Below are 22,380 nucleotides of genomic sequence, written 5' to 3'. Positions count from 1 at the left end.
CTCTTCCATCCTTTTACTCTTCTTTCAGCACGGCAAGAGCATCCTATGGACTTGAGGTCATTCTCTGTATTCTTATTGAGAAACAAGAAGTTAAACTAATAAACACAGTCCTGGATATCAATCCATTACCTTCCTCGTACCCTCTGAATTCCCTTATGTGACACTTTTTCCCACTTGTTTATTTTTTTATATTGATAAAACAAGCAATATCTGCAATTTCCTATAATCTGTAGTATTTTCTAGAAATCAGTAATAATGTTATAACATGCTGTGACACTAATCTTGAGCCACAAAGGCTCCTATATAAGTTTTTCAGCATTGAGCACTTTTTTTAAGAGATGCAGAAGTACGAAATATATGTGCTGACTATGCTATTAAAATTTTGGGCTAAAGTCCAAGAAAATGAGGAGAGAGAGGCGCCTGGGTGGCTCAATCAGTTGAGCGTCCAACTCTTGATTTAGGCTCAGGTCATGATCCCAGAGTCATGGGATTGAGCCCTGTGTGGAGCCTGCTTGAGATTCTCTCTCTCAAAAAAAAAAAAAAAAAAAAAAGAGAAAACTATTACTCTTTGTATCTGAGAGACAACGCAAATCTGTAATAACTACCTAACTCAATACTTCCCTATTAACATATAGACAATATACTTTTCTACCACCAATTATAAGATCTCTCCCCAAGTTCCCCAAAAGTATTAACAAGAGACTTACATCCCTATAAACATTTTTTAAAGGGGCGCCTGGGTGGCTCAGTCGGTTAAGCGTCCGACTTCAGCTCAGGTCACGATCTCGCGGTCTGTGAGTTCGAGCCCCACGTCGGGCTCTGGGCTGATGGCTCAGAGCCTGGAGCCTGCTTCTGATTCTGTGTCTCCCTCTCTCTCTGCCCCTCCCCCATTCATGCTCTGTCTCTCTCTGTCTCAAAAATAGATAAAACGTTAAAAAAAATTTTTTTTTTAAAGTTTTGTATTCTGTAATAATAAAAACTCTCCTTGATTTTACAAAGATTTACTATTAAAATTATGTACTCGTTAGATTCAAAGACATTAAAATTGTGAGTTTTAGAAAGTAAGACTCCTATTAGAGACAAATACAGTTACATAATATTCTGATGGTAATCAGTATATGGTCAATAGTACAAGTCTTTTGGAGAAACAAAAAAAGTGCTGTGACTGTAGTTCCCTTGGTATACAGGGAAACATAGTCTTTTTCTTTTTAAATGTTCACTTACTGATTTGAGAGAGAGAGATAGCAAGCAAGCAGGGGAGGGGCAGAGAGAGAAGGAGAGAGAATCCCGAGCGGGCTCTACACTGTCAGCACCGAGTTGAACGCTGGGCTCAATCCCACAAACCATGAGATCATGACCTGAGTTGAAACTAAGAGTCAGATGCTTAATCCACTGAGCCACCCAGGCGCCCCAATGGAAACACAGTTTTAAATCAAACTTCTATAACTCAGCATCTACTGACTAGGTTGTAAGAAAATCAAAAGGCCTTTATGTCACCCTACTGGAACACAAAACGCCAGGCCAGTTTCCAGATCCTTCAAGCCACAGTGATTAACAAAATACAGATCCCTTGCTTAGCTTAGAGGACGCAAAGGAAGAAAACATTAAATACAGTTGATTTCTAGAGATTCGCAAAATGTAAGCATTTTCACCACTTGAAAACCAATACTTCTTTACACACTGAGTATTCAAAAATAACAAGAACTCATGCTCTTCTTTGAATGGAGAAAATACCTTTCACACAGCCTTCCAGGAACACAACAGCTGAGCCAATTAAAGTATGCTTGATTTTACGTTGAATTATACTCAACCTCAGTTTTAGTGAAATTTAAAAAGAAAAATGGAAGTTTCTGCGTAGTTTTGAAAAGAACTGTTGTGTTTTAATTTTTGCCCGGAATAGAAAAATCTGATCTGTAAATTCTCATTAAGTTCATTTCTGTTCTAAGTTGTCAAAGTCTATAAACAGAGGACTACAAAATTGTGCTTTAATATTCACAAGGGAAGCTTAACACCTATTGTAATTACAATGAAAACCATTAATGGTTATGCTCATTTAAATGGATGGTTCACAGACTTCCTGATGTCAGGACATCTTTATGTTAAAATTATTGACCCCAGATGTAAGTAACATCTCTCAATAATCACCGTTTAAGGAATTAAACCAACGAACATTTCAAAAATTTATTTGTTTACATTTAAAAGTAAAAAAAAAACCCATTACATGTTAACACAAATGAGTTTTTTGGAAACTATAAACAACAACAAATTACTGAGAAGAGAAGCATTATTTTACATTTGTGCAAATATCTGGCTTAATTAAAAAGAACTGGAGTCTTGTGGCACCTGGGTGGCTCAGTCGGTTGGGCGTCCGACTTCGGCTCAGGTCATGATCTCACAGTCCGTGAGTTCGAGCCCCGCGTCGGGCTCTGTATTGACAGCTCGGAGTCTGGAGCCTGCTTTGGATTCTGTGTCTCCCTCTCTCTCTGCACCTCCCTCGTTCATGCTGACTCTCTCTCACCAATAAATAAGTGTTAAAAAATTAAAAAAAAAAAAAAAAAAAAGAAAAAGAGCTGGAGTCTTATATTTCCTTCTTCATTCAAAATGTTGTTATCTGGTGCAGTGATTATACACCATGAGTAAAATCTGGCCTCACAAAGGTGTAGCTGTGAAAAGCAGGCATATTTTAATAGCCTTTTCACATAATTTTGCACATCCTTTGGTACTACACTAAAACCGGACAAATGGTAGTTTTTAAAAGTTTGTTGCACTGTGGAATCTGAAGACTTATCAATAAACTCTTTACTCCGTCACATTAAAAGCCATTGGCTTATCTTGTACTTTGAATCGATCATTTACCCACTTGTGCTTCTGTAATGTTAACCACTGGTCATTTAGAAAGTATTGGTTCCCTGGGCTTTGCGGGTTTTTAAAATATTGACACATTTAACATAAAATTAAAAATAAGATTTGTTACTACCACCACTGATCACATCAGAAACACCCGCAAGTACTGAGAAGTGGTCAAAGCTCATGGTAAAGGATACCAGTCTTCTAAAATTCTTTTCTCGTGAAAGCTCAAATTTTATCATTGGCAATAAATCCTGTCAGTTGTTTGCCTTAAAGCGGCAGGCTCACCGTGTTCATTTTTGTGAAAATGTCTGCTAAATCCCCAAGTCTGAAACGATGGTTATCAGTCATCCTTTCACGAAAAATGGTGTTCAATAAAATGAACAGTTTGACTCACAACTCAGTCACACTTGCTTTGCCTTGAGACAACCACCATGTTTGGCGAGCAGAAGAGCTTTGCCCATATTCTCTATTCTGAAACAGACTCAAAAAGGTAAGTATTCACTGGTCGAGATATAATAAAATGTATAATCTCTACTGTCTCATCAACATCAAGATTATTCTTGAGTGAAATTGACTTGTTTACTGTGACTACAGGGCGGTGAGGAAAACGGGGGTTACCATTACCGTGTGATGCCTCTGCTCTGACTTGACCTAAGGTCTAGAGATCCACAGACTGCACTTTGGGAACCACTGATTGAAATAAATGTTTCCAATACGCTCTTGTCCCTCTTTTAATTATGTATCCTTATAAATGGTTTCAGTCATCCGCAAAAGGATTGCTACATTTAACCTTCATATTAAGACAAAGTATTAAGAAACTCTTAAGAACAATTATGATGGTTTGTTTTTCTCATTACTACATGGTCACAGAACTTCTATGGAAGCGCTCATTTTCTTATTTGTAAAATAAACATTCAATTACAAATGACCAAGCAAACCCTGTGGAAGAAGCACAATTTGGGAGTGGGGGCTACCTGTACCATATAGTAAAATATATTTCTATAAGTAAGAGTTGTGTTGACATATGAACACATGCACAAACCGATGAACTTTCTTAATTATGACTCGAAGTCCAGAAACAATAAAAAAAAAACAACCTGGTAGTTCAACCACACATGCACACACACATATGCATGTGCGCATACACACACATACACAATTTGCACGCTACAAAAATACCGTAAGCAAAATCAGATGGCAAATACTTGCAACTTAACACAGGTAATAGTTAATTCTCTAATTTTATAATGAGCTCCTAAAAATCAAGAGGAAAAAACCAAAACCAAATCAAAAACTAGATAAAGAATGGGCATTAAGAGAAGAAATTACTCATAAAAGAGAAGAGCAAATATATTTCTTATATCAGATTGGCAAAAATCCAAGTTAGGCAACATATTATTTATTGACAACACTATAAGGGAACAGACACTCTCAAAACTTGTGGGAATGCCAAAATCAAAGAACTCTCACGGACAGGAATTTGACAACTCCTGGAAAAATTACATATGCATTTATCCTTTGACCCAGCAAGGTCACTTCTAAGAATCTATCCCATTGATACAGCCATAAAGAAGGATTAGGAAAATGTCTATGTACAAAAAGTAACTTGAACCTGAATCTAATCAAGCTTTGAGTCCAAACTTCAAGTTAACAGGAAACAGAGGGTTAGAGGCACACTTAAAAGACAACACGAGGAAACGCAGAAAAATATCCAGATTATGAAATATTCTGTAGGACAACTAGCCAACTGTTTAAAGGCCTGAGAAACAACAACAGCAGCAAAAGAGGAGAGACTACTCTTAAGTGAGACTTCCAAGACGTGGCTTTGGTGGACCTAATTCAGAAAAGGTCAACCCGAAAGACAGAAGCAATGGGAGGAAAATGAGTACAGTGAAATATTACATGGTATTAAGCAATTACTGCCAATTCTGTTAGGTGTGGTGTTACCACTGTAGTTATACAGGAATATATTCGCGTATTTTAGAAATGCAAGGGTAAAAGAAAACGGGTTTACGGGGCGCCTGGGTGGCTCAGTCGGTTAAGCGGCCGACTTTGGCTCAGGTCATGATCTCGCGGTCCGTGAGTTCGAGCCCCGAGTCGGGCTGTGTGCTGACAGTTCGGAGCCTGGAGCCTGTTTCAGATTCTGTCTCCCTCTCTCTGACCCTCCCCCGTTCATGCTCTGTCTCTCCCTGTCTCAAAAATAAATAACTGTTAAAAAAAAATTAAAAAAAAGAAAATGGGTTTTGAGATCGAATTTAAATTACTTCAGCAACAATGACAATACCTGATCGAAGAAGTAAAAGTGGCAAAGTCTTAACCAATACTGAATTTGGCGATGGCTTTTGGAGGTTCAGTGTGCTATGTTTTCTGCTTTTGTACAGCTAGACATGTTTATGGTAATTTTTTTAATGGTGCCTATCAGTGTACCTGCCACATAACAGGCACTTATTACATGGCAATTATTAAAATAAAGTTGTGGTAACTTATAATACAACTAGAAGACGAAAAAATGTGTTACGTGTGTTTAAACCTTACTGAGATTAAAGTGAAACACTGGGACTTTTATAAAGAACTATTAATTTGTTCAACAGATGTTTTGTTTTTAAAAGGCTGTTATTTGGAAGGGCTTGGGCTGAGTACTGGGAGTATGAAGATAAAGCGTAAGTGCTGACCTCCAGGCAACATCAGGTAAATAAAAATGGATGTACAATTACAATAGACGTTAGGAGCTATAGCGGAGATGACCAAAGGAGGAATACTTAGCTCTGCCTGCAAGGCGGATCAAAAAAGCTTTCCCAATGGGATACATCTCTAGGAAGAGACAGAAGTGTTTCAGGCCACCTAGAAAATAGATGGGTATATGTGGGTACAACATCCCAGGTAAAAGGAATAGAAAATGTAAAGCTGTGGCACAGCTGGGGAACTACATGATGTTCTACATTATCCCTGAGGGATTCTCTGAGGGAATAAGGCTAGAGACACAATAAGGCAAGAGTCATATCCTGAATGCCATACCAAAGAGTTTAGGACTTCATATAAATAACAGACAATATTAAACAGATTCTATTTATCTTTTAAGAAAACATTTCTGACATCGACGAGAAAATGGACTGGTGTGGGGGAGGCTGGAGAACAGAACACGTGTTAGAGGGCTACTATGACTTCTAGGAGAGAAGGCTTGGGTTAACTAAGCAGTAAGGATTAAGAAAAGGCATTTTGGGGAGAGCTACTTAGGAGACAGAATAAATGGAATGGACTGGCTGACTGGATACGAGAGGAGGTAGTGAGAGAAGTCTAGGCTGCCTCACAGAATGCTGAATTGGAAGCGTGGATAGATGGATAATGGTGACACCAACAGATAAAAAAGAAATAAGAGAAGGAGGCATCTTGGATTTAGGTGGACTCTAACGATCCTGAGATAGAAGTTTACAAGGTAGGTATACAGAAGGAAATGCATTTCATGGAGATGAGACTGCTGGCAAGAGTGAAGTGTTTGATTATTTTCATCCACATTTAAAGACCCACACTTCCAGGGTGCCTGGGTGGCACAGTCGGTTGAGCATTGGACACTTGATTTGGGTTCAGGTCATGATCCCAGGGTCTTGAGATCAAGCCCCAGATCAGGCTCTGTGGTGAGTGTGGGGTCTGCTTAAGATTCTCTCTCCCTCTGCCCCTCTCCCCCTGCTCATGTGCCCTCTCTCTCTAAAATAAAAAAAATTAAAAACAAAACAAAACTTTGAAGGCATGCACTTCCTACCATTCAGGACACTCTAACATTTAATAGCAACCTCACACTAGGTTATCTTACTACCAGTTCACAAAGTCTCTTTTCGGGATGAGTATGTGTTCCATTTCCACCACCACTATCCCATTTTAATACATCATTATATCCCCAGCTATGGGGGTGGGGTGGGGGGAGCAAGGGGACAGTAGAAAGAAGAAGGCAAAGTTTTCAACCTTCTGCCCCTTGCATAGCTTTCCAGTATGTGTTTTCCAAGTGTTCTGACATGAGCACTTCACGTCAGCTACCCTGGTGTGCTGACTCCCAAAAACTCTTTGGCATATTTCTTTCTGTTTTAAACACTTTTTTTAAATTTAAAAATTTATTCATTTTTTGAGAGACAGAACATGAGTGGGGGAGGGACAGAGAGAGAAGGAGACACAGAATCCGAGGCAGACTCCAGGCTCTGGGCTGTCAGCACAGAGCCCGACATGGGGCTCGAACTCACAGACTGCAAGATCATGGCCCCTGAACTGAAGTCAGATGCTCAACCTACTGAGCCACCCAGATGCCCCTGCATATTCCTGTGCCTTTTGTTCCTTTGTCCTTGAACGTCTAGGTGGAATGCCACATTCCTTCTTCATATTAAAAAAATTCTTTTAAGGTTTATTTATTTTTGAGAGAGAAAGAGCATAAGTGGGGGAGGAAAAGAGACAGAAGGGAACAGAGGATCCCAAGCTGGCTCGGTGCTGACAGTAGAAAGCCCAATGCAGGGCCCGAACTCACGAACCGTGAGATCATGGCCTGAGCCGAAGTCAGATGCCTAGCCAACTGAGCCACCCAGGCGCCCCCTTCATATTTTTTAAAAGTTCATTTATTTATTTTGAGAGACAGAGAGAGTACAAACAGGGAAAGGTCAGAGAGAGAGAAAGAATCCCAAGCAGGCTCTGCACTGTCAGTGGGGGATGATCCCATGAACTGTGAGATCACGACCCGAGCCGAAACCAAGAGTTGACGCGTAACTGACTGAGCCACAGAGGTGCCCTTCTTCTTCGTATTTATTAAAGTGTTGCCAACTCCTCTCACAAGACCTCACTCAGTTCCTACATTCTCTACATTGAGTCATTCAAACCGATCCTCTTCTGGGTTCTCACTTAAATGACACCTGATCATACCTTTAAATGGATTTTCCCTCTGTTTCACTAACATAATTCTAAAAGAAGTGTTCTAGGGGTACCCAGGTGGCTCAGTTGGTTAAACGTCTGACTACTGACTTCAGCTCAGGTCATGATCTCACATTTGTGGGATCGAGCCCCATGTTGGGCTCTGCACTGACAGTGCAGAAGGATTCTCTCTCTCTCTCTCTCTCTCTGCCCTCCACTTGTGTGCTCTTTCTCTCTCAAAATAAATAAAATAAACTTAAAAATAAAACTAAAAAAATAAAAGAAGGGTTCCATCTTACTTGATAATAAATTTAAACGTTTTGCTCAATAAATGTTGACTGGTCATATAACATCTCTATATATTACTAAGACTGTTATACATTTAATGATATTAAGTAGCTACTTTTGGACAACAACCATCTTAAGCAATTATTATCATCATAGACTCATGCTACTTCTAACACATACATACAACACACACACACACACACACACACACACACACACACACACTTAACACTGAATAGAATTATTCCACATCCAAATATTTTGAATTTGTTTTGGCAACAAAATTCTCAGTGTAGTTTTGATTGAAAGAGCTGTAATTATGTTACAATTAAATTCTCTGAAAGTTATCTTCTAATTATCAAAAAGATTTTCTCCAATTTGTTATTCTTCTGATATCTCCTCCCATTTTCCAGATTAGCTTGTATACAGATGCTATTCATGCACCCTTCTCTTCTTTATCCTTCTATGTAACTAATTTAACTTAAAAACTAAGGACAGCCTCTTCTTAAGGCTTGAGTGTTAGTAGACTAAATCCCTAGTATTTTAGTTAACTCAAAATAAAGATGATTCATATGATCTAAGCTTTACTAATTTTTAAGCACTAAAAAGACATAGACTAGGAACCAGAGTATTGCACTGGGCATTCCAAGTTAAAAACACACATTCAAATCAACCAACCAATCAATCAGTATGCACTACTGAATTCTTCACTGTTCAATAGCTTACATAATTGCTCTTTCAAGACTATAAAAAGTAGAAAAGCTACCTAAAGGAATTTACAACTAGTTGGTGTGATTAGATATAGGTACCTCAAACAATAATAAACAGAATACTATGTAACTAAATGCTACAAGCAAAATGATATAATGAAAAAGGTACCAACAACCTGAGTTCTCTTCCCTTCTTGAGCACTGAGAAACCTTGATCAGTTTCCAGGGTATCAATTTTCTCACTTGAAAAATGAAAGAGATGATCTCTAAGGGCCTTTTTGTATTCACATTCTCTGGTCTTACAGAATGCTGTGAGCAACTCTAAATGCCGAAAAAGAGTTTTCAGAAGCAAAATAACCAAAATGCTTTCAAATTACCTTCTCATTGTCTTTATTAGTTTAAAATAAACATTATATTTTAGATAGCCATTTTACTTAATCTATTAATAAGCTGATAAACTCAGATTTTGAATTTTTGGTAAAATGTTATAAAACATTTTATAGAAATGTAAATAGAAAATAACCCATTATAGATATACTATATAATTTACATATTTTCATAACGGAATGATTTTCACTTTAAACATATCTAAAAACCTTTTTAGTATTCTACACTCTATGTTCTGTATAAATGATCCAGTTAAGAAAACATACTGTACTCTAAAAAAAACTTAAAATAAAACAAAATCTATTTCTTATAAAGATCCATGCTGCTTTAGGGGCGCCTGGGTGGCGCAGTCGGTTAAGCGTCCGACTTCAGCCAGGTCACGATCTCACGGTCCGTGAGTTTGAGCCCCGCGTCAGGCTCTGGGCTGATGGCTCAGAGCCTGGAGCCTGTTTCCGATTCTGTGTCTCCCTCTCTCTCTGTCCCTCCCCCGTTCATGCTCTGTCTCTCTCTGTCCCAAAAATCAATAAACGTTGAAAAAAAAAAAAAAATTAAAAAAAAAAAAAAAAAAAAGATCCATGCTGCTTTATAAGATTAAAAATCTTTATAATCTAGTATTGTAAATGATCTTTCAAAGTCCTCACAATGATGTATGGTCTTGTTCTCAGATATTTCTATTTAAAAATGTATTGTAGGGGCACCTGGGTGGCTCAGAAGGTTCAGCACCCAACTTTGGCTCAGGTCATGATCTCACGGTTCATGAGTTCGAGCCTTGTATCAGGCCCTCTGCCGTCAGCACACTGCCTACTTCATATCCTCTGTCCCCCTCTCTCTCTGCCCCTCCCTCATGCACATGCACACACACACACACACACACTCTCTCTCTCTCTCTCTCTCTCTCTTTCTCACACACACACACACACACACACACACATACACAAATAAACATTTAAAAAAATAAATAATGTAGAATTTTAGCTTCACCATTAAGGATTACTCAGTGAGTCCATTTTCCATAACTTATTTTTTAAGGAATTCACATAATCTTAACCAGTCTTCAAATTCAGCTATTTCTTCACTAGAATGCAATTTCCCCATAATACATTTTCTTCTCTTCTAAAAGAAGAGTCATATGATCATCAGTATGTCAAACAGATACACAACTATCAGAGTGTGTAGGTTGGCTACTAGGTCAAGGTGCCTCCCTCAAATGGCTGGCAGGTGCTAGTTACTAGCTGGGGTGTCATGCTTCTCCTCCACATGGGCTGCTTTGGCCTCCTTCCAGTATGGCAGCTGGGTTCCAAATAGCAGCGTCCAAATGGCAAAGGCTGAAGCTATAGATCTTCCCCATGAGTTTTTATTGATAGCCCTTCAAAGCCTAGTTTTACTTTCCAAAGCAAAGACTTCTAGTCTTCTTAGTTGCACCCCAGACTATCTTCGCTCCAAGATCGGTGTATTAGAGTGGGAACAATTCAGTTCCTTCAGCACAAGTGGTACCAAGACCTAAAGACTGAGTTCACAAAGTACATTTCTAAACCAATAGAACTAGTCCAGTGATAATTTTTAGAGGATTTAAAGACTAATCAAATGCCGGGGCACCTGGCTGGCTCAGTAGGTTAAGTGTCCAACTTCAGCTCAGGTCATGATCTTGTGGCTCATGGCTCATGAGTTCAAGCCCTGTGTCAGGCTCCGTGCTAACAGCTCAGGGCCTGAAGCTCGCTTTGGATTCTCTCTCTCCCTCTCTCTCTGCCCTTCCCCCTGCTTGTGCTCCGTCTCTCTCTCTCTCTCTCTCTCAAAAATAAACATTTAAAACTAAAGACGAATCAAATGGTGATTTTAAATTTTGATCAAGAGCAGAAGTGAACTTAGCCAAAGTTAAATCACTTTTGCCCATAATGTGACTAAAATTATTTTTAATAACAGTCTGATTAGACATGTGATTATTTAACCAGCAAGATTTAGTTGGTAAATATTTTTACATACTTTTAACACACTAAACAGGCTCTTGCATTTCAGATAGCCAATAATTTCTTTTGTATTTTGTTAATGTTATTACTTGATCTTAGAGAAAAGCATGGAAGTTTCAAATAAGAATGTTACATGGAACTGAGGGCATGGTTTAAGTTCCTTCAGAAGTACTGAAGTCACATTTATTTCTATAGTGGCAAAACACAAAGTACAGATTCTTCAGTCTTGAATGGTAATATTCTACAACATTATAAGGCTTTGGTGTCCTTCTCCACAAAAGCTAACAAACTCTTTTCCCCAGAAAATGTGTTTTGTCTAATTTGGAGAACGATAGTGCTTTGCTTATTACAAAAAGATAAACCAGTGTTTCAAAAAATACACATTTCCCCAGAGAAAAAGAAAAGCAATACATTATAACGGTAACACGGTAGCATCCAAGCAGCAGGTAAATATTTAATCTCTTCAAGCCTCAATTTATTCTTTCATAAAGTGAGGATGGTATCTCAACTTTGTGAGATTGTTATGAAAGTGGAATGAGATAAGGTATGAAGAAAAAGCCCACTACTGGGTCAGGAATATAGTGGGCATAAAATGAAAAGTAGCCCTATATTCAAATTTTAGATAGAATTTCTGATACGATTTACTAATTTCCCTTCATTCTGGATTATGTTTTCCTAAGACCTTCCTGCATTAAGAAATGCATTAGCTTATTGTTAGTACTATATCCTCCCACCCCATTTTTGAGTTACAAAGCAGTGGAAAGAGGATGATGGGAAATCGGATGGAAAGCTCTAACACCAGATGAGTATGGGTGGAACTCATAACACTGGTTATGATCCAACACTGTATCACTTAAACACAAGTCTTACTGGGGCGCTTGGGTAGCTCAGTCAGTTAAGCGGCTGACTGTTGGTTTTAGTTCAGGTCATGATCTCACAGTTCCTCAGTTCAAGCCCCGCAAGGGATTCTCTCTTCCTCTCCCTCTGCCCCTTCCCCCCTACCCTGCCCCCCCCACCCCGCTCTCAAAAGTAAATAAACTTTAAAAAAAAAAAAACAAGGAAGACTAAAGAAATTTATTATCATCATCCCACTATCCCAGACTCAAGACTCTTTAACACATCGAAGTTAAATTGTTTCATGTAAAAAAAGTTAACTTGACAAAGTTCACAGGCAAGATGAAGGGAATGAGAGGAACTCAAATGTGGAAAATTTGCCTTTAAATATGTCATATAGTTTATTATAAATAATACTCTATAAAAATACTTATCTTCCTTACATCAAAGATTTGGTCCTATTTTTTTTAAAAGAACAAAAACAGTTAATTTAGGCAATTTATAATTAGATTTGCATTATTTGAAAACCAAACTCACAGGAAAAGATGACCAATTGTATCAAGAATATTGAGATGCCCTGACACCAGTAGAGTAAAAAAATACGATATATATCTCAGATAATAACCAATTACTTCTTGGCATACAATAAAGTATGTTTATAAAACAACAGGGACAATCAAGTGACAAATCAAGTCTGTAAATTCTAAGGTTGTAATCAAGCAAACCAGCAAAATTTCTGTCAACCAAAAGGTATCTTACCTATTTATCAAAAATATAACTTACTCATAGAAATACTAGCCTTTAGAAATGAAGACCAGTAGACCATTCCCTCTATGCTAGATAAAATAAAATCTAAATTATCTTACTATTTTTCTGCTTTCAAAGGCTCTCTAAAGAAGAAACCAAAACTATCACCTCTCTTCATAAGAACTACGTGTAGCAATTCTCAATTAAGAAATGCAAATATTGAAGTATAAGAGTTTATAGACTTATGAAAAGAAATGAAATAAAATCATCAGGGCACTTAGATGAAAACTCGTTGGCAATTAGTAATAAAAATGCCGAGTTAGTTCATTTCTATATGCTTTTCTTTTCGGATACTGAGAATTTCCATCTAGGTTGAGGGAAAGCAAATGTACAAGAAAATAGTTGAGGGCATGGTTGTCATAGTTTTAAGCAAGTTACCTCGTGTACCTGGTAACTTTATCCCATGAAATGGGGCTAATAAGAGTACCTACCTGAAAGGGTAGTATGGCGTGAACTCTAAAATTAAGGCTCAATATCATGTGCTGCCTTGACATCTAATAAAACGAGGAGGATCTCAAATAGCCTAAGTACAAAGTCCTATCCTTACACTGTTCACCATGGATAAGGTCCCCAGGCCAAACAACTCTCCTCACCAATGGACCAGGTACAATTCCTGCTTATTCCCGAGTAGAAGGTTTCAGTTCCTTATCAGCCAATGGAATTACTCAAATAAGCCAATCACAGATTCCCACAGGAGCGGGTATTTTAATCTCCTGATACGACAAAAGCCTTTTTCCCCACAGACCGTGGTCATTCACTCCTGAATGCAACCGCCACGTGGCCCTGTGTGACGTGCAGTGTTTTCTTCCCTTGGACTGTGAGTATATATAACAAACTGCTCATCTCATCTGTCCAATGTTTTGTGTGTCTGGCCATCGCCATGACCCAGAGTTGGGAATCTCTCCCTCACCTAAGGGGTAAAAAGCAAGCTATTAAACAGGTAGTGAGAAAAATTATATGAGTGAATGAATGAATACCTGTAAACTGCTTAAAACAGTGCCATATTACCAACTACATATTTGCTGTTATTGGAATTAGGCAACACTGAGTTCTCAGAGCACCATGTAACTAGTCAAAATGTTTAAACATTATCAAACAAGTTAAAGGAGAGATTTATAGCATAGACTGGATTTACAAAACTATTAATTGGCTCACAGTAGTCCTTTAACTCAATATTTTGCTCAACAAATGACCCAGACAATTAAGAATGGAAAACGGAATTGGAAAATACGGCCACTTAAGTGAGAAACCCTCATTAAGAAAATAATTGGTTATAGATACTCCTTACTGAGTGATGATCATTTTCAAAAATTAAAATTTAGATTAAAAAAATCGTTAAAAATAGCCACCAAGATCACATCGCTCTGCCTTGAAAATTTTTAAAAAGTATTTAATATTTAACTATCCTTTTCCACACATTGTATTTAGATGATCGACATTTTATTCACGCCTTCGCAATTGCTAAAGACAAGTAATAATCGACGAATATCTATAAAACGCCAAAATAATATATGTTTTCCATTTTTACCTTCTTTCATAGTTATCTAGAAAATATATTTCTCTCCAACCACACAGTAAGCTCTCTGAAACCTAGGTTATACTATGCATACCCTCTTATTCTTCAAAAATGCTGGAATATAATTATTAATTAACTAAATTATTTCATAAAGTAACCACCTATTCCTATCTTCAGGTCCTAATAAGTAACACCTCTAGATTAATAGATGGTGTTCAAATTAAATAATTGATAAATTCCTGGAATTTATACAGTAAGTCTTATCTACCACATGGTATAAAGGTAAAACAATACAACTATAGCTATCTTTTGAATTCAAAATTAAAGAGAAAAACTAATTTTCTGTTTAAATATTAGTAAGGACATCAGGTTCCTCAAGAGAAATCCTGGAATAACTAATATGATAACGGAGAGCTACAATACCTTCATTCCTTTCCAGATTGTGTACATCTATGCCTACATATCTGGGTCCTTATTAACCACCTACACACACATTATTATTCCCTTGGCAATTTACCCACAGCTACTATGGATATCTATTAAATCTATGAGCTTTTGTTTTTGTCTCAATGGGCCTTTAATTTACCATCTCATTTGGATTTACTCTCGGCACTATCCTTCCATTAAATTATTTGTTCAACTTATTATTTCAAAATAGTAATAGCTCTTAAAATTTGTGAAATACGTGTTTACTGTTAAAACAAACAAAAGACAATGAAGGGAAGTAAAAGATAAAAAAAGAATTTCCAGTAATCCCATCACAGAGGAATTGATACTATTAATTTTGGAGTCTAACTCTTCTGTATCTCTTTACCTTTTTGAAAATGAAAATGAAAAATAAATAAATAAATATGAAAAACTTCACATCCTGGAAAAAAAAAAAAAGCCTTTTCCACTCAACAACCTGTTATAGACATCAGTTCACTTCAATACATAGATCTAATCCTAAGAGCTGCCCAGTATTCCATTGGATTTATGTCGCATGTTTGTTTCATGAATTCCCTTGTTAAAAGTAACCTTAGACTATTAAGCATTTAATGATGATACTTGCAAGGTAAGACATGATTCAACTGGAAATTAACCCTATACTGAGATAAGGCTTAGTCAAGAAGGAAATATAGAAAAGACGAAAGATTACAAATGATAATGTGGTCTCATTCTTTAGCCCCTAGGATACAGTACTCTCACTGACCTTTACTGAAAGCTCGGTGGCCCAACCAAAGTTTTGCCTCTTAAGTGGGTATAGATGCAAGAAGGAACAAGGAAGGCAGGCAGGTTGCCAGGACAGTCTTTTAAACAGAACTGATCCAGAGACTCATAATTATAGGAAGCAGTTAGGGGGGAAACATAAGCATAAAGTGTTGATTTGTAATCTTGTCATTGCTTCCAGTGTTCCCCAGAGAACTCTATTTCAATATAATGAAGAACGACCCATAACTCAGTATTTTTATTCTTCATGAGAATAAAATTACAACTAAAGCTAGGCAACCCCCCCCCCCTTTCTTTTTTCACAGACAGGGGTCCCAATCCTAAACATACATCTGAGCTTCTCAAGTTTTCCATTAATCTGAAGATAATGATTATCACTCATTAATTAAGAGAAGGAATTGTGTAGCATTTTGAAATGCTCAGATAAAAAGTGCTATGTAAAAAAAGAGATATGCTAGCTTAATCAGACATGCAATAACTGACAGGAAATATTCTCATACCTCACTTTCGCTGCACTGCTATTTTAGACCATGAAAATGCCTCTCTAAATTTCCTTTTTTATGAGTCTCAAAGTCAAAAGCTGACTGCCCATTGCCATGGAGACAGTTCTATTTAAGGTACTATATTAGTCCTTTCCTCACAGAAGGATAGAAAAGTGGTCAATACAAACGCATCACTCTCCATGGGTTAGAATCAAGTAATTACATATGCTTCTGGGGCAGCTAACACATAAGGGAATTTGGGAGTGGGGGGCAATTTAGTACAATCCATTATTTTTCCTCAGATCAACACAGGTTAGATTTTACTACTCAGCGAGAGACAATAAGAGAAAAATTCCCATGACCTCGAAATTATATGCAACCAAGTAAGAAAATAAAATTATTCATATTCACTATCCTGGACAGAACTGCAACTAGCCAAAACACTGTTTCCTTTCAACGAGCAATTTTTTATCCTTTTGATTTATATAGAGCCCACATATAATAAATAGTGCTTAAGTTTCCTTTGTGTTACTTTTCAGACTTCCTGATTCAGCTTTCTGACACCCTGTGTGTAACTGAACAGTAAGCTATCAGTTTACAGGTAAAAAAGAATATCCGTAGTTTACATGCATATTTAAATTTGCCTAAAAGACTCAAAACAATACACAAACAAATAAACAAAAAAAAAAAACCCCATCTTTCGATCCTAAACCTGTCTTCAGGACAAATAGTGTCACTTCTCCTTCTGTTTAAGAAAAACAAAATGTCCAGTATAATCTTCTCCACAAAAGCTTAAAACATCAATCTTCTGTGAAATAAAAATAATCTAAGATGGTGAGGCCCAGCAAAGTCTATCAATGCTGGTGCTAAAACACTTATTTCTATGTAAACAAGCAATTCCAAAAGATATTTTCATTTGATTTCAGTCATAAAACAGCTTCCAAAATCCAACTCTCTTTTTTTCCTGAAGCTAAACTTCAGAATCCAGCAACAATAGAATATGACATTAGATTTCTTCAGGTGAGAACATATTGTACCAGATGGTCTCAAATCTGCAACTATATTTTTTAAACAGGCAAAGGAATCCTTCTGATTCTGGAGCTCGTCCTACTTTTACTACCTATAAAGGGTAGGGATTTAGTATTGATTTAATCTGAAACAATCTCCTCTTTTCACCGTATTTCTCAATTAATAATACATACTGAAAATAAAAGGGACACACACAATTCTGATTTGTATAAGCATTAGGTTAATGACCATAGACCAGAGGTTCGCAATCCTTAAGAGTACATCAGGATCACCTGGAGGGATTGCTAAACCACAGATGGACAGACCTCACCTCCAACGTTCCTGATTCAGCAGCTCTGGAGTGGATTCCAAAATAGTGCATTTCTAGCAATCTCCCAGGTGATGCTGATGCTGCTGGTTCCAGGACCACACTTCAAGAACCATTGTCCTAGACATTAAACAAGCTTACTAACTTACGGACTTGTTATTTCTGTTAATAAATGACTTCAACCCAAGTGAACCATTTTAAATAAAACAATAGCTTCAGTCTGAGGGTGGGACGGGAGAGTCAATCCTAGCAATCTGGAAAGGATATTACTTCAATCAAAACCAAATTAATTCCTAAAACTTGCTATCCAGTGGTTAGGTCATTGCTGGGGTTGCAATGACGTTCAGGAAAACACACCCTTGCCCATCAGAAAATGGCTTGTGTCTCCCGTGAATCAACTAACTGGTCTTGAAAAGCAACTCTCTGCTATAAACTTGTGCAAAGGTACTTAGTATTTGAATGTAAATTTCTTTTAGCAACAACTGTAAACCAATTATGCATTACATATGTTCCAGAAAAGGTATGTTGCAGTTTCTGTGAGTCCAGTCTAGCCTTCCCACGGATTTCCATTTTCATTTTAGAAATCCTTTATCTTGAATTGACCGATCTACAACTGGCAGCACACTGCATTTTGGTTTTCAAGTGTTCCACGGCTCTGTAAAATAGTTAATCATCCAGAAACACTAAAAGGCATTAAAATGACTATAACGATCGAATAAAAAGAAACGGACTTTTACAGTCACAATATCCTCCTCTACTATTTTACGGTCATGAAATGCATACCTGTTACTGACAAAGTGAGGGACAAGTCAGAAGTATGAGAGGACAAACTACTTCATTTTTTCACATCAGAGTACCTTTCATAAATGGGAACACAGTGGTTTATTAAAAGCTACAATTGTTGGATGAAGTCACGACAGGTTCAAATTTTAGTGGCCCTCGGCAACAAAAGATGCAACACCTGCCAGGGCTTTGATGGCAGGATTCTGAGTTTCTTACTCAGGTTTTAAAAAATTCAACTGCTGCTATAAATATCTGCAGTGAAATGGAGTTATCATCAAGGTACTCGTTAGTTAACAATTCTTTCCATTTGCCGTTGTGACAAATATGTTCTCTGCAATAGCTTTAATAAAGGTCATTCGTAAAGGAAACAAAAGAAAAAGGCACTGATGTACTTACCTTTAAAAGCTTACCATCAATTAAAAGTAAAATATTTTCCATTAATGGCTGCTTTTACATCACAGGATTAGTTTTTTACTTTTTTATTAAAAGAATTTTTTTTAATGTTTTTATTTATTCTTGAAGGAGAGAGACAGACAGAGCATGAGTTGGGGAGGAGCAGAGAGAGAGGGAGACACAGAATTCGAAGCAGGCTCCAGGCTCTAAGCTATCAGCACAGAGCCCGATGCGGGGCTCGAACACACAAACTGAGATCATGACCTGAGCCGAAGCTGGACGCTCAACCGACTGAGCCACCCAGGAGCCCCAGACAGGATTTGTTTTTTAAAAAAACCAAGTGCATCAGTCCTAAAATGAATATGGAACCACAAAAGATTCCAAACAGCCAAAGCTATCTTGAGAAAAAAAGCAAAGATCATACTCCCTGACATCATACATTACAAAGCTATAGTAATCAAAATAGTACAGTACTGGCAAACAAACAGACAAAAAAAAACAGATACATAGATCAACAGAACAGAATAGAGGACCCAGAAATAAACCCAAGCATATATAGTCAATTAATTTAGGACAAAGGAGGCAAGAACATTCAACAGGGAAGGTCAATCTCTTCAATAATTTGTTGGGAAAATTGGACAGTCACGTACAAAAGAGTGAAACTGATCACTATCTTAACCCATATACAAAAGTTGGCTCAAAATTAAGACTTGAATGTAAAATGAGAAACATGTAATTCCTAGAAGAAAACAAGGGTGGTCAGCTCCTGGACATCATTCTTGGTGCTTTTGTGTTTGTTTGTTTGTTTGTTTATCTGACTCCAAAGGCAAAGGCAACAAGAGCAAAAATGGTACTACATCAAACTAAAAAGCTTCTGCACAGCAAGGAAACCATCAATAAAATAAAAAAGCAACTACCAAATGGGAGAAAATATTTGCAAATCATATATCTGAGAAGGAGTTAATATTGAAAACATATAAAGAACACATACGATGACAAAAAAAACCACCAAAAAATCCAAATTAAAAAATGGGCAGAGGATCTAAATAGACATTTTTCCAAAGACATCCAGATGGCCAATACGCACATGAAAAGATGCTAAACATCACTAATCATCAGGGAAATGCAAATCAAAACCGCAATGAGATATCTCACACCTGTCAGAATGGCTATTATCAAAAGGACAAGGAATAACAAGTGTCAGTGAGGATGTGAAGAAAAGGGAGGCTTTGTATCCTACTGGTGGGAATGTAAAGTGGTATAGCCACTATGGATGGAAAAGTATGGAGGCTCCTCAATTAAAAATAGAACTACCATACGATTCAGCAATTCCACTTCTGGGTATTTATCGTAAGAGAACAAAAAGACTAATCTAAAAAGCTTTATACACCTCCATGTTCACTGCAGCATTATTTACAACAGCCAAGATATGGAAACAACCTAAACGCCCATCAACGGATGAATGGACAAAGATGTGATATATACACACAATGGAATACCACTCAGCCATGGGGGGGAAAAAAAAAAGAAATCTTGTCATTTACAACAACAAGGATAGACCCTGATGGTATTATGCTATGTGAAATAAGTCAGACAGGGAAAGACAAAAACTGTATGGTTTCACTTACCTGTCAAAATCTAAAAAAATAAAGGAATGCACAGGACAAAATCAAACTCATCGATACAAAGAATGGATTGGTGGAAAGGGGAGATATAGAGGGAAGGAAAGATATAGAGGGGTGGGTTAAATTGGTGAAGGGGGATCAAGAGGCACAAATTTCCAGGTATAAAATAAATAAGTAGTGGGGATGTAATATACAGCATGGTGACTACAGTCAACGATATTGTATAGCAAAATTGAAAGTTTCAAAGAAAGTAAATCTTAAAGGTTCTCATCACAAGAGAAAAACTTTGAAACTCCGTATGGTGCCGGGTGGTAACTAGACATATTGTGGTCATCATTTTGCAATGCATATAAACATCTAATCATTATGCTGTATACCTGAAACTAACATAACGTACGTCAATTATACTTAAAACCAAGTGCATCAGATTAGTGGTTACTTCATAACATAAAATAGTCAACCATATCAATACTTGGGTTATGCACATTTATTTCTCCCATGTATAACCATAACAATATGCAATCATAACAAGGGTTGGTCAAAAGAACTCCCTATCAGATCTCATTTGAAGCACACAATATTAACATGCATAGCTGTCGATCTTCATTTCAATGAAAATTCTGGACTGAACACGGTCTAAATCTTGTACTTTGTACCAACTGCGTCATTGCTTTGGATATCATTAGATCTCAACCACGGAAAAACATCATATACTCATGCTTTTACAAATGTTCAACCCTGATAAACGGTGCCACATTTTACTCACTGACTAAATGCTCAGTGTGAAATTTTTAAAGCTCACTGTCCTAAAAAGTATTCTGGATAATTAATGGTTTTCCATTTTTATAAAGTATTGACAGCCATCACGTCTGCTCGCTGGAGGTGGGGTTTGTCTCCACTGAATCACCCTCCCCTCACACACACTGCCCACATCAACGCTCATACATCTCTGCATTCAGGTACTACCTCTGTCGGCTCTGGAGTGTGTGTTTTTTTCCTTTACCAGATGACACATTTCTTGACTGCCACTGTGATACTGTTGGTGGAGGAAGGTAGTTAGGGAATTAGGACTTTAATGGAATAAGACAATGAGTTCAACAGTTTAAAATTTACTACAGAAAAAGTACGAAGCTTCTTGCCTTGCCTAGCTGCAGTCCTAAGAAATATCTATGGAATTATCATATGCCCGCTCCACCCAAGACCTCAAAGACAATATGAATGACACAGCTCTGCAGTCCTAACTGGGGACTCTGACCAGCACAAAATACATTCGGACTCTTAAGAAACTAGTTTTGCACTATGGCCTATCAATCCAAACCATTCGTATAAATTAGGTTTCGAGAAACTCTCAAAAAAGTAACCATAATTACAATGTAAAGCTCTGTAATACATACCGGTTCTGCTACTGAAAATCAAACAAGGTGTGAAAAGGTGTTACTTCCAAAGAGGTGAAAAAGCACTCTGTTTAGAAGTGCTCAATGGCCTGACATGTGGGCTTTCTAGTGTGTTTAGTAACTACAGATTTTCAGAAGTTTTACTTTGGATCCGTCCTAACTTATCCAGGTACTAAATAGGTCATTCCAATTAGACGTTTTTATAAATGTAGTGTTTATTACAGAGTGGCATTTGATTAGTTTTATACAGTTAGAATGACACAGACATTTTTTTTAACAGGTAATATTACCTATTACATATTACCTATGTTAGCATGAGCTAGCACAACTCAGAAGATGCCAAATTCCTTGCGCCGTCTTTTACACCTGGAGGTCAGCAAGCTAGCCTGCGGGCTAAACCCAGCCCGCTGTCTCTTTTTGTACTGCCTGGGTTTTACATTTTTAAATAATTGAAAAAAAACCCCACAAAAGAATATTCATGACATGTGAAAATAATATAAAGTTAAACTTAGAGTGACCATAAACAAAGTTTTATTGGTACAAAACCATCCATTCTGTAATGGGTTATCTATTGCTCTCGCAACACTGGGACAGAGCTGAGTAGCTGTCACACAACTACTTAGGCCTTACTTTAGGCTCGCAAACCTAAACTGTTTACTAGCTAGTCCTTTACAGAAAAAAAAAAAAATCTGCCAAACACTGTTCTATACCATCTGTCAAATGAGGAGCATAATCTTGAAGTTCTCTTTATGAGATCCAGATGTATGCTGCAACTAATTACACTGCTTAGGCAAGAGCCCTAATGTCCTTGCTGTCGGTGAGTTCAGTACCTAAGAGGTAGGAGCTGAATTAATAAATATAACAGACATTCATATAGTATGCAAGTGGTTTATAAATGCTAACAGCCTTTACATTCCT

At 37.3% G+C, this 22,380-nt stretch overlaps 1 protein-coding gene across 2 annotated transcripts in view; it reads right to left on the bottom strand.

The window, feature by feature from the left end:
- SESN3 (sestrin 3) overlaps window positions 1-22,380 on the bottom strand; it is a 73,192-nt gene that overhangs the window by 39,921 nt on the left and 10,891 nt on the right. The window lies entirely within an intron of this gene.

Source organism: Panthera tigris, chromosome D1 (assembly GCF_018350195.1).
Source record: "Panthera tigris isolate Pti1 chromosome D1, P.tigris_Pti1_mat1.1, whole genome shotgun sequence".
In the NCBI taxonomy this organism is placed as follows: domain Eukaryota; kingdom Metazoa; phylum Chordata; class Mammalia; order Carnivora; family Felidae; genus Panthera; species Panthera tigris.
The sequence above is the reverse complement of the archived record's forward strand: the minus strand, read 5'-3'. Positions and strand labels throughout refer to the sequence as shown.